Source organism: Polyodon spathula, chromosome 17 (genome assembly GCF_017654505.1).
Source record: "Polyodon spathula isolate WHYD16114869_AA chromosome 17, ASM1765450v1, whole genome shotgun sequence".
NCBI classification, from domain to species: Eukaryota; Metazoa; Chordata; class Actinopteri; order Acipenseriformes; family Polyodontidae; genus Polyodon; species Polyodon spathula.
In genome coordinates, this window is record NC_054550.1 from 18,145,673 (window position 1) to 18,157,576 (window position 11,904).

Below are 11,904 nucleotides of genomic sequence, written 5' to 3' on the forward strand. Positions count from 1 at the left end.
TTGATAACTGTATATAATAGGTAAGCTCTATTTAGAAAGTTAACATTTTATTTTTATTGTAGACGATAACAATTCATTGTAGTCTTTCTGCAGCACAAGACTAGAGACTTTCACGCCTGCACAGCTATCAGCCTCAGATCCATGCACGTGAGCCTCTCGTATCCCACTGCAGATCCACCCTCTCTGCCCACATCAGCCTCTCGTATTCCACTGCAATGCTACCCTCTCTGCCCACGTCAGCTTCTCCTATCCCACTGCTGATCTACCCTTCCTACCCACATCAGCTTCTCCTATCCTACTGCAGATCCACCCTTCCTACCCACATCAGCCTCTCGTATCCCACTGCAGAGCCATCCTTCCTACCCACATCAGCTTCTCCTATCCCATTGCTGATCTACCCTTCCTACCCACATCAGCTTCTATCCCACTGCTGATCTACCCTTCCTACCCACATCAGCTTCTCCTATCCTACTGCAGATCCACCCTTCCTACCCACATCTGCTTCTCCTATCCCACTGCAGATCCACCCTTCCTGCCCACATCAGCTTCTCCTATCCCACTGCAGATCCAGCCTTCCTGCCCACATCAGCTTCTCTTATTCCACTGCTGATCTACTCTTCCTGCCTACATCAGTCTCTCCTATCCCACTGCAGAGCCACCCTTCCTGCCCAGATCAGCATCTCCTATCCCACTGCTGATCCACCCTTTCTGCCCAAAGTATATAACCCATTTGTAATCATAATAATCAATTTAATATTAATAAGGTAAGTAAATACTGCATGTCTGTTTAAACACAGGTCAGAGGAATTTAGGTTTCAGGGGACATCCTCTGATCCCACGACAAAGCCAGCTTCCTCTTCTACACCCAGGAACTCGAGAGCCGATGTCAGCAAGGTATCGGCCTCTGGAGAATAAAGGCCAGCCTTGCAGGTATCCTCCCAAGCTCACTAGGTGCCTGGCTGGCAGGGTTTGCGGTAGAACGATGAGGAGAAACAGTCCCTTCCTGTTTTGCCTCTCTAACTCCCGACAGCACCAGAGTCAATGTTCCACAAAGACATGTTCAAACCTCCTGAGATTTCAATTTGAAACTAATTTTGGGAAAGTAGTGGTAAAGACTTGCTTGAGAGGAAATGCTAGCAACCTCTCCTCTCTGGTAAACAGTGTTTGTTATTAATAAAATATATTGTTAATAAAAAGTGTTTTCATTGAAATATGACAGCTGTTTGTTTGTTATTGTTCTCTGTAAAGTAGTTTATTGACGATCCCTTGCCACAAATTTCTAGATGTTCCCTAACAACATTTTAGAATGGAAAGGTTGTTGGTTGTTGTAGTTCTCTCCCAGTAGACATGTACAGATGGTCCACTTCATAAATATTGACTTGTTTGCAATACAAATGTGTCTGCATGATTAAAGAACATCCTAAATGATGAGAAAAGAAAGAAAGAACCAAATACCTGTTATACACACACCCACTTAGAATTCAGATCTCTGTATATTCAGTGATACATGGTAGGACTAATAATAATAATAATACTGATCTTTATTTTGTATAGCGCCTAAATGCAAGCATCTCAAAGCGCTGTACAGTTTAGAACAATAACATTAAAAACAAAGTACAAACAACAAATAGGCAGCATATAGTAAAGTAAAACATTTCACAGTGACATAAGCCTAACAGTGATGAAATGATGTGTTTTTATTTGCTTTTTTTTTTAAATCATTGATATTATTAACGTCCTTGATCACCTGCGGAAGATAATTCCAAAGCCTAGGAGCATAACAGCAAAAAGCCCCGTCACCCAAAGTCAAAGCTTACCCTTTGCAATCCTTGACAGACTCGAATTCGCAGAGCGAAGGTTACGAGTCGGAAGGCACCTTGTTAACAATTCAGAAATGTAATTTGGGGCCAAACCATTTAGAGCCTTATAAGTTAGCACTAACATTGTAAAATCAATTCTGCTCTTAAAATGTTACATAAGGACCTTTTTTATTTTATTGTGTTACATATTCCCATGTGTTGCTACAAATGTTTACACAAGCTGTGTGTGTATTGTTTTATTTTTTTTATTTCACATTTTCACATCCTGCTCACATATGTAACTGATATGGATTTACCAATAAGCAGGAGGATGATGGGAAATCTAGTTCTGAGAGGTCCATGTGGGTACATGGGAAGCCATCTTGAGGCAGGGAATACAATGTGAAAGTTTAAAAAAGTGGTCAAAATGTAAAAAAAATAAATACAAATTAAACAATACACACACCTTAGGTAAACAGTTGTAGCAATACATGGGAACATGTAACACAATAAAATCAAAAGTTCCTTATGTACCCTTTAACCAGCTCTTAACTAAAACATTATGTCCCAAATTAAGACAGAATCCCATTGGGTCTCAATTTCTGGAATGTTTTACATCAGATCATATAATATACACCAAAACAGGAATAATCCATGTATTATTAATGTATGACATTAAGAATAACATTTGTACACCTGTATTAGATTCCAATACATTATTACTGCTCATAACTGTGCCATTGCTAAGTGCCAAGCTCTGCAGTTGCAGTGCAGTGAGTCTGTACTGTATAAAGAACTGGACAGAAAGTAAATTCCCTTTGGAATAAAGGTGGGGGTGTTACATTAGCACCTAGAAACTGCATTGGGTCCGATTGGCTAAGAGGGAATAGTTCAATGGTGTTAATGGTATAGCTGGACAAACTGTGGTCATTTTGAATTGTACCAGCTGACATCCTGTAGATGATTAAAGCATGAAACACCATCCTGTGTGGGACTGTGGCAAAGTGGCTGATAAAGAGAGAACAGGTGTAGCGGTGATGCGGTGCAGGAGTGCAAGGCAGACACTTATAATCCTTTTAGAAAGTGCTCTTTATTTGTATTCCAGGTCTGGTGACCATTTAAATAATAAATCCCTGTCAATACACAACCATGTGTAAAGCACGGGGATAACAAACAGGGCACAGTCCTGAATAGGAAAACAAATACATGGTCACCAGTCCTGGGTGAGTGCAGACGTGCTTGTGGTGAGTGAAGACACGATATTTCGTGACGGTTTTGTGCAGTGGTGATCCGGATTGTGCTGACCCTAGGCAACAGCTCCGGATTGGTGAGTTAACTGTCTGGTGGTGCAAAACACAAACAATTACGAGACAGACAATTACTAGACAGACACAAAACACAATACACGACACGTCTCTTTTCTCTTAATGAGAACTCCTCTCTCAGTCCTTCTCTCTGCTGAGCTTTTACCCAAACGAAGGAAAAGATCAGCGTTACCCTGGCCCCTATATGTAATCCCGCATGACATCTTGGTAAACGGTTGCAGCTGCCTTATTGCTTGCAGCTGCCCCTCGTTTACCTTTCAGGTTAGTAAGGTCTTACAACATAGTCTCATAAGAACATAAGAAAGTTTACAAACGAGAGGAGGCCATTCGGCCCATCTTGCTCGTTTGGTTGTTAGTAGCTTATTGATCCCAAAATCTCATCAAGCAGCTTCTTGAAGGATCCCAGGGTGTCAGCTTCAACAACATTATTGGGGAGTTGATTCCAGACCCTCACAATTCTCTGTGTAAAAAAGTGTCTCCTATTTTCTGTTCTGAATGCCCCTTTTTCTAAACTCCATTTGTGACCCCTGGTCCTTGTTTCTTTTTTCAGGCTGAAAAAGTCCCTTGCGTCGACACTGTCAATACCTTTTAGAATTTTGAATGCTTGAATTAGGTCGCCACGTAGTCTTCTTTGTTCAAGACTGAACAGATTCAATTCTTTTAGCCTGTCTGCATATGACATGCCTTTTAAGCCCGGAATAATTCTGGTCGCTCTTCTTTGCACTCTTTCTAGAGCAGCAATATCTTTTTTATAGCGAGGTGACCAGAACTGCACACAATATTCAAGATGAGGTCTTACTAATGCATTGTACAGTTTTAACATTACTTCCCTTGATTTAAATTCAACACTTTTCACAATGTATCCGAGTATCTTGTTAGCCTTTTTTATAGCTTCCCCACATTGCCTAGATGAAGACATTTCTGAGTCAACAAAAACTCCTAGGTCTTTTTCATAGATTCCTTCTCCAATTTCAATATCTCCCATATGATATTTATAATGTACATTTTTATTTCCTGCGTGCAGTACCTTACACTTTTCTCTATTAAATGTCATTTGCCATGTATCTGCCCAGTTCTGAATCTTGTCTAGATCATTTTGAATGACCTTTGCTGCTGCAACAGTGTTTGCCACTCCTCCTACTTTTGTGTCGTCTGCAAATTTAACAAGTTTGCTTACTATACCAGAATCTAAATCATTAATGTAGATTAGGAATAGCAGAGGACCTAATACTGATCCCTGTGGTACACCGCTGGTTACCACACTCCATTCTGAGGTTTTTCCTCTAATCAGTACTTTCTGTTTTCTACATGTTAACCACTCCCTAATCCATGTACATGTGTTTCCTTGAATCCCAACTGCGTTCAGTTTGAGAATTAATCTTTTGTGCGGGACTTTGTCAAAAGCTTTCTGGAAATCTAAATAAACCATGTCATATGCTTTGCAATTATCCATTATCGATGTTGCATCCTCAAAAAAATCAAGCAAGTTAGTTAGGCACGATCTCCCTTTCCTAAAACCATGTTGACTGTCTCCCAGTACCCTGTTACCATATAGGTAATTTTCCATTTTGGATCTTATTATAGTTTCCATAAGTTTGCATATAATAGAAGTCAGGCTTACTGGTCTGTAGTTACCTGGTTCAGTTTTGTTTCCCTTTTTGTGGATCGGTATTACGTTTGCAATTTTCCAGTCTGTCGGTACCACCCCTGTGTCAAGAGACTGCTGCATGATCTTGGTTAGCGGTTTGTAAATTACTTCTTTCATTTCTTTGAGTACTACTGGGAGGATCTCATCCGGCCCAGGGGATTTGTTTATTTTAAGAGCTCCTAGTCCCTTTAACACTTCTGCCTCAGTTATGCTAAAGTTATTTAAAACTGGATAGGAACTGGATGACATGTGGGGCATGTTGTCAGTATCTTCCTTTGTAAAAACTTGTGAAAAGTAATCATTTAACATATTTGCTATTTTTTTTTCTTCCTCTATGATTTTGCCATTTGTATCTCTTAAACATTTAATCTCCTCTTTGAATGTTCTCTTGCTGTTGTAATATTGGAAAAACATTTTGGAATTGGTTTTAGCTCCCTTAGCAATGTTCATTTCTATTTCTCTCTTGGCCTTTCTAACTTCCTTTTTGACTTGCATTTGCAGTTCTGTGTACTCTTTCTGTGTACTTTCTTTTTGGTCCTTTTTTAATGCTCTGTAAAGTGCCTTTTTTCGCTGAATATTTTTTTTAATTGATCTATTAAACCATTTTGGCAATTTAGTTTTACATTTAGATTTGTCTACTTTAGGGATATAATTGTTTTGCGCCTCTAGTACTACGTTTTTGAAGAACAACCATCCTTCTTCTGTGGGTGTTTTCTCTATTTTACTCCAATCTACTTCTGTTAGTCTCTGTTTCATGCCTTCATAGTTTGCTTTTCTAAAATTGTAAACCTTAGCTTTAGTCTTTACTTTTGAGGAGTTGGTCAGCTTCTTTCCAGGCTGACCAACTTCCCGGTCCTGGAAACAATCTGTCAGGCCAGCCCTTCCAGATACTTCTCCTCCTGTTCTTTAGCGCCCTCACAGGTTGGGAGGGAGATTTATCACCAGAACTCATTATCTTTCTGTCACAGGGACCAACACATCTCTCCACTGGAAGCTGTTGGGTCATCCTGGAGACATGTGGGACCAACACATCTCACCACTGGAAGCTGTTGGGTCATCCTGGAAACATGTGGGACCAACGCATCTCACCACTGGAAGCTGTTGGGTAATCCTGGAAACATGGGACCAACACATCTCACCACTGGAAGCTGTTGGGTCATCCTGGAAACGTGGGGCCAACACATCTCACCACTGGAAGCTGTTGGGTCATCCTGAGCAGCTCATTTTTCTGCTGCTGTCTCCAAACAGAAGGTCTGGCTTCTGGGGGTGTAGCACTGTTAATTGGTAGGGCCCCTTGAGGGTGAGGGGGATCAGTGCTGAAGGTCAATATTGCAATTCACTCGCAAAGGTGCACTTGACTGCACCCATATTACTATCCAGGCACCTGTTCCAATTGTCCTGTTCTATTAGGATTCCAGTTGTATTCGGAATAGTGAAAAATTTGAATAGCTATTCCATGCCATGTAAATGGGTATTCCGAATGAATCCGTCCGTGTTCTGGATACCAGTATTCCGAAAACGTGATACCGAATACCCACTTAGTATTAGGATACTATCAGAATACTATCCCTTCTAGACACCTGTGAACAGGATGGCTTTGCAGGGGTGACGTCAGACCAGAAGAAGGATGAAGAACAACAGGTAGGGCGGTGAATCTGTGACGCTACGGCGTCCAGAGTTTTATTGTAAATAATAATAATCACAAACAAAAGGTTTTAAACAAAACACACAAAACAGGACACGGCACTTGAGGCCAAAATAAAAAGGTAAACAAAACGGACACTTAACAAGTCAGTGGACGAACAAACAAACAAGTACTGTGCTGGCACTTCCTGCACGCTGTAGCAATTGTTATTTCAAAACCCCAAAAAACTCCTCTCTCTCACCTGTTCTCCACTCACGAACACACAACCCCGAGTGAGTGAAAACATGCAGCGTTTATGCAGCTGTACCGAGACTCAATTGCTAATCAATCATTCAATTGGAGTCTCAGTACAACTGCACGTGAATTAATAAAAGTGCAATTCCCCGTGCTCACATATTATTTTACTTGCACGTGAAGTGCTGTGTAACACTTGTGCTCGAAACCCATATTTATATCCCATGTATTTTATACATAAACACCAACATTAAACACACTACATACAACAGAAAACACTTATAAACATAAAGGGGCAGGACACTCCGCCACATATGCCCCCACTTGTGCGCAGCACACCTGGCCTCAATGGCCACCTCCCCCTCAGTCTCAAAGTCCCGGTTTATAGTCCCGGCCCAGGAACAGGGGCAGCAACGGGCCAATGGTGGCGGCCACAGTGGGAGGTCCTTCTCCCACCCCAACAGCTGTAGTGGCCACAGACGTGGCATCCTTGGGTGGTGTGAGGCAGGCATCCTTGGGTGGTATGAGGCAGACATCCTTGGGTGGAATCAACAGGAATTCATCCTCTGCTGGTGGAGGTGGGAGTTGTAAGCAGTCCTCCCATGGTGGTGGAGGCGGAACCAGCAGGAATTCACCCTCTGCTGGTGGAGGTGGTAGCTGCAAGCAGTCTTCCCACGGTGGTGGATGTGGAATCAGCAGGAATTCAGGGGTGGGAGCTGCATGTAGTCTCATGGCAACGGGGTTGGGAGCAGTGTGTAATCTCCTGGTGACGGGGTTGGGAGCAACGTGTAGTCTCCTAGTGATGTAGGTGGGAGCAGCAGGTAGTCTCCCCCTGTTGGAGGGGACTGGTGCGGCTCTCCCTCACTTGCAGGGGACTGATGTGGCTCCTCTCCCTCTGGTGCTGGAGATGGCAGCGATGGCTCCTCTCCCTCTGGTGCTGGAGACGGCGGGGCTTTTCCCAATAAAGTGGGAGATAGCGGGACCCCTGCCATATCTGCAGCCAGGTAGTGGATTACCATCTCCACAATGTCTGGGAGGGACTCTGGGCGGTGTTGCTTTTCGCAGGCTTCCCATCACTCTCCATCTCTGGCCGACAGGAGGTTGATCACATCAAGGAGGGTCTCTTCAGCATTCCTCCCAGGCTCCACCAGCCATCCCCAGAGTCCCTCAGAAGAGAGGGAATTTGTCGGCCTCTGAGCCAGTGGGACCTCTCCCCCTGACGTCGGATGCTCTTGTACGACCCCAAACTGGTTGCCGACTATGCAATATCTTCCAATTTTTTAATTTTTTAATTTTTTTTTTAGTAGATCAACAGTCAATAACAGGATATATATATATATATATATATATATATATATATATATATATATATATATATATATATATATATATATATATATAATCCTTGTAGTCAAATTGAGATTAAAACCTCTTTTACGAGTGAGACCTAGACAAGCATGCAGTAGCAAGTCAATTGGACAACAAGAACAAGTATACAATAAAATACAATAATCAAAATACACAAAAGTACGTAACTCAACTATTTAAAACAATTTTTAACACAAATCATGCAGTTTACTCTTAAATTGCAATAAAGATGTCTGGGTCTGAAGCTCTTAGTTTGGACTAGAACTCATTCCAGGAGCATGGAGCATAATAAGCAAAGGATCCTTTACCAGCCTCAGTACGCACATTTGGGATTTTAAAATGCAAAAAAGAATGAGATCTGAGGCTGTGGTTACTATGGGAAGCTATAAGGTATTCATTTAAATAAGTATATTCATATAGTTTACATTGAATAGCCTTATATACCAGAATATACCAGTGCTTCAACCTGTGTAAAGCCAAAGAAGTCCAGCCTACCAAATCGTATAATATACAATGATGAGTATTAGATCTTGTATTTGTATTGTACCTCAATGCTGCATGATATAGTGAGTCCAGTTTACCAAAAGTCGATGGTGATGCAAACCTATATACTACATCACCATAGTCAATTTGCAGCAAAAACATACAAGCAATAAGCCTCTTTTTTTGTTTCCATAACATATATAACATGTTCATGTCATAGTGATGTTTATAGCGTATTCCCATGCCCAACAGACGAGTGTGGAAACATTCACTCACCTCTGTCCAGCACACTGCATTCCTTCTGTTTCTTTAATACAGTCCTATTAGCATATGGTAATGCATCTTTAATTAGAAACATGAGATGCAAATGTATTCTAGGTGGACATTCAATATGCACATAGTGTAATCAAATTTTAATTGGGCGAAAGCCCTAATTCGTCTGAATATACCAATATCTGCACGATAATTGCGATGCACTAGTTCCAATAACTGCGCACCGCTGGCTCAAATAGGGTCGAAGTAACAGTCCACTCTGGAGTTGGTTACAATAGTACAAACGTACAATAGAACCGAACCCCAACCTCCCCCCCATCCACACACACCAGATGGGCAGATCAGTTATGTGTTTTATCATTGAGTATTGTATTGATATGATGGACAGCGGTAGTGTGTTTGCATATACAGATATATGTGTTCTTCACTGCTCCACAAGCATATCCGCATCCAACATGTGCCATCAAAATATAGAAATGAAGATTGAGAGAAGGATGAAGAGGGGAGGGGGGGGTCCTACCTGTCTTTGCTGTGTGTTGTCACACATCTGTAAATTAATTGTATAAATACGTCACACACCCACCTTGAGGCCTGTTGCTTTATTAATTTATTCCATAGATAGCTGTGCATTACGGGTGTAGGGGTGAGCAGCTGCACTTCGGAGAGCCAATCACCGTCAGGGCACTCTTGCTGTTAAAGGCATGCTTACGTTTTCCTAAAGCCAGACCGGAGATATGATCCACCAATCAAAGACCTGTATTTTCTCCGCAGCAGTCCATTCATAAGTTAGCTGAGGCAGGACAAACAGTTCTGTTAACTGTAATTTCTGGCCGTTTTTATGCAGCTGTCCAGTCTGCTGAATGTTGATGTTGCTAATTGTACAGAGACTGTTCATTTATTGAGAAATCATAGTGGGCTACAATTAACATTTAACATATTTAGAATTAATTATTATTTACTTACAGAAAAAAAAAAATGTCATAACGAAAAAAATCCATTCTGGCGACACTCAAAACCTTACAAACTGGGCTTAATCATGATGTTCAAATGGGTGGGTAGAATGAATAACATAACTCAGTTCTATGTATTGTGTATATAAAAATGTTTACTTTGCAGTTGAATGAACTTGTTACATTTACAAATCAGAGAGTGCGCTAACACAGTAGACTTTTCACGGCATGACTTAATAAAAAAATAAAAAAAAAAAAAAAAAAAACAGACAGTATCCAAAGCCTTTTTTAAAAACTTTACTTCAAAACATACAGCTATGTTGGATCAGGTGGCCTTTAAAGAAACCTATATAGTATTTCCTTGTGATACAATACTGTCAGCATTCAATAATACAGTGGCGTTATATCAGTTCATTAATTTGAAAACTCTGCGCCTAGCTATGGAGCCAGTTGTGTATTTGATTGGTCCGTGTGTATGTGTGCACGATATATTGTGTGGTCTCGTCTGCTGTCATATGGGTACATACTGTGGCGACACCAATGATAGCATCTTGTCAATCATTCTGCATTCTCGCTTGGCTGTTGTGTACTTACTTACTTACGCCTGTTGCCCCGCTGGGGACATAGGCCGCCAACAAACGCGCTCCAGCCATCCCGGTCCTGAGCCAATTGCTCCAGCTGTCCCCAGGTATGGCCTGCCCTCTTCATGTCTGCCACCAAGTCACGGCGCCATGTATTCCTTGGGCGACCTCTCTTCCTTTTCCCCTGCGGGTTCCAGGTGAGGGCTTGCCTTGTGGAGCATGTGGCTGATCCATCTCCAACGTCTTTGGAGGATCTGTTCTTCTGCAGGCTGCTGTCTTGTCCGCTGCCACAATTATTCATTACTAATTCTGTCTGGCCAACGAATTCGCAGAATCCTTCTGAGGCAGGTGTTGATGAAAGTCTGCATTCTCTGTCTGTGTGGATCTCCAGACATTCTTCAGTTGTTGGAAAGCCGCCCTTGCCTTGCCAATTCGGGTTCTAACATCAGCATCTGTCCCACCCTGTTTGTCAATGATGCTGCCAAGGTAGGTGAAGCTCTAAACTCTTCTAGCGCTGCACCTTCCAACCTGATGGGTGTGGTATTTGCTGTGTTGACCTTGATGATCTTGCTCTTCCCCTGTGGATTTTAAGGCCTAAGCAAGCTGAGGTTTCCGCAACAGTGCTGGTCTTTTCCTACATCTGTTGCTGGGTGTGGGAGAGAAGGGCCAGATCGTTGGCGAAATCAAGGTCGTCCAACTGTGTCCAGAGAGTCCATTGGATGCCATTCCGCTTTTGGGTTGTTGATCGAAGATCGGGCCCAATGTGTAATAAACTTGGGCAGACAAGTAGCCCCAATATTTTGGTCTACTCTGACCATCAGTCTTTTTCTCTTCAGTTGTGTCATTATTCTTTCTTTGGGGCAGTCTTGGGGTTCTGGAATGGCCTTTGTGATGGGTTGCCATTGTTCATATCATAGCAGTTAATAAAGTTATGCTGTTTGCATAAACATGCACCCTGAACAAAGAATAACGAAAGTAAAATAAAGAACAAGTGTGCTTGATACAACTGTCTCACTCTGCCTTTTGTTATGACCAGAACGCTACATGGTGTCAGAAGAACTAAAATAAAAATAATAAAATAATAAAATAAATACATAAATAGTGTGACAGAACATCACCATGGCAAAGTTTCGTGCACCGGAGCCGCTGGACTTTTCCAGACCAGCTGACAGGCTTGACTGGAAGCAACGATTTTCTAGGTACCAGACAGCCACAAAGCTTGCTGCCGAGTCAGAAGATGTGCAGGTCAGTTCGCTAATATATGCTATGGGGGCGGACACTGAGCAGTCGTTGTATTTGAAAACAACGGGGATGAGAATAAATATAATGTTGTACTGCAGAAATATAATGAGCACTTCATACCGAAGCATAATATTATATACGAGAGAGCGAGGTTCCATCAAAGAACACAAAATGGAGAATCTGTAGAGGCCTTTATTAGACAGCTGAACGAGCTCGCTGAAAACTGTGACTTCGGAGCACAGAAAGAGGAGCAAATAAGAGACAGGCTGGTGATTGGCATTACAGACTAGGAGCTGTCACAAAAGTTACAGATGAAAAGCGACCTTACCCTCCGTGTAGCAACAGAAATGGCAAGA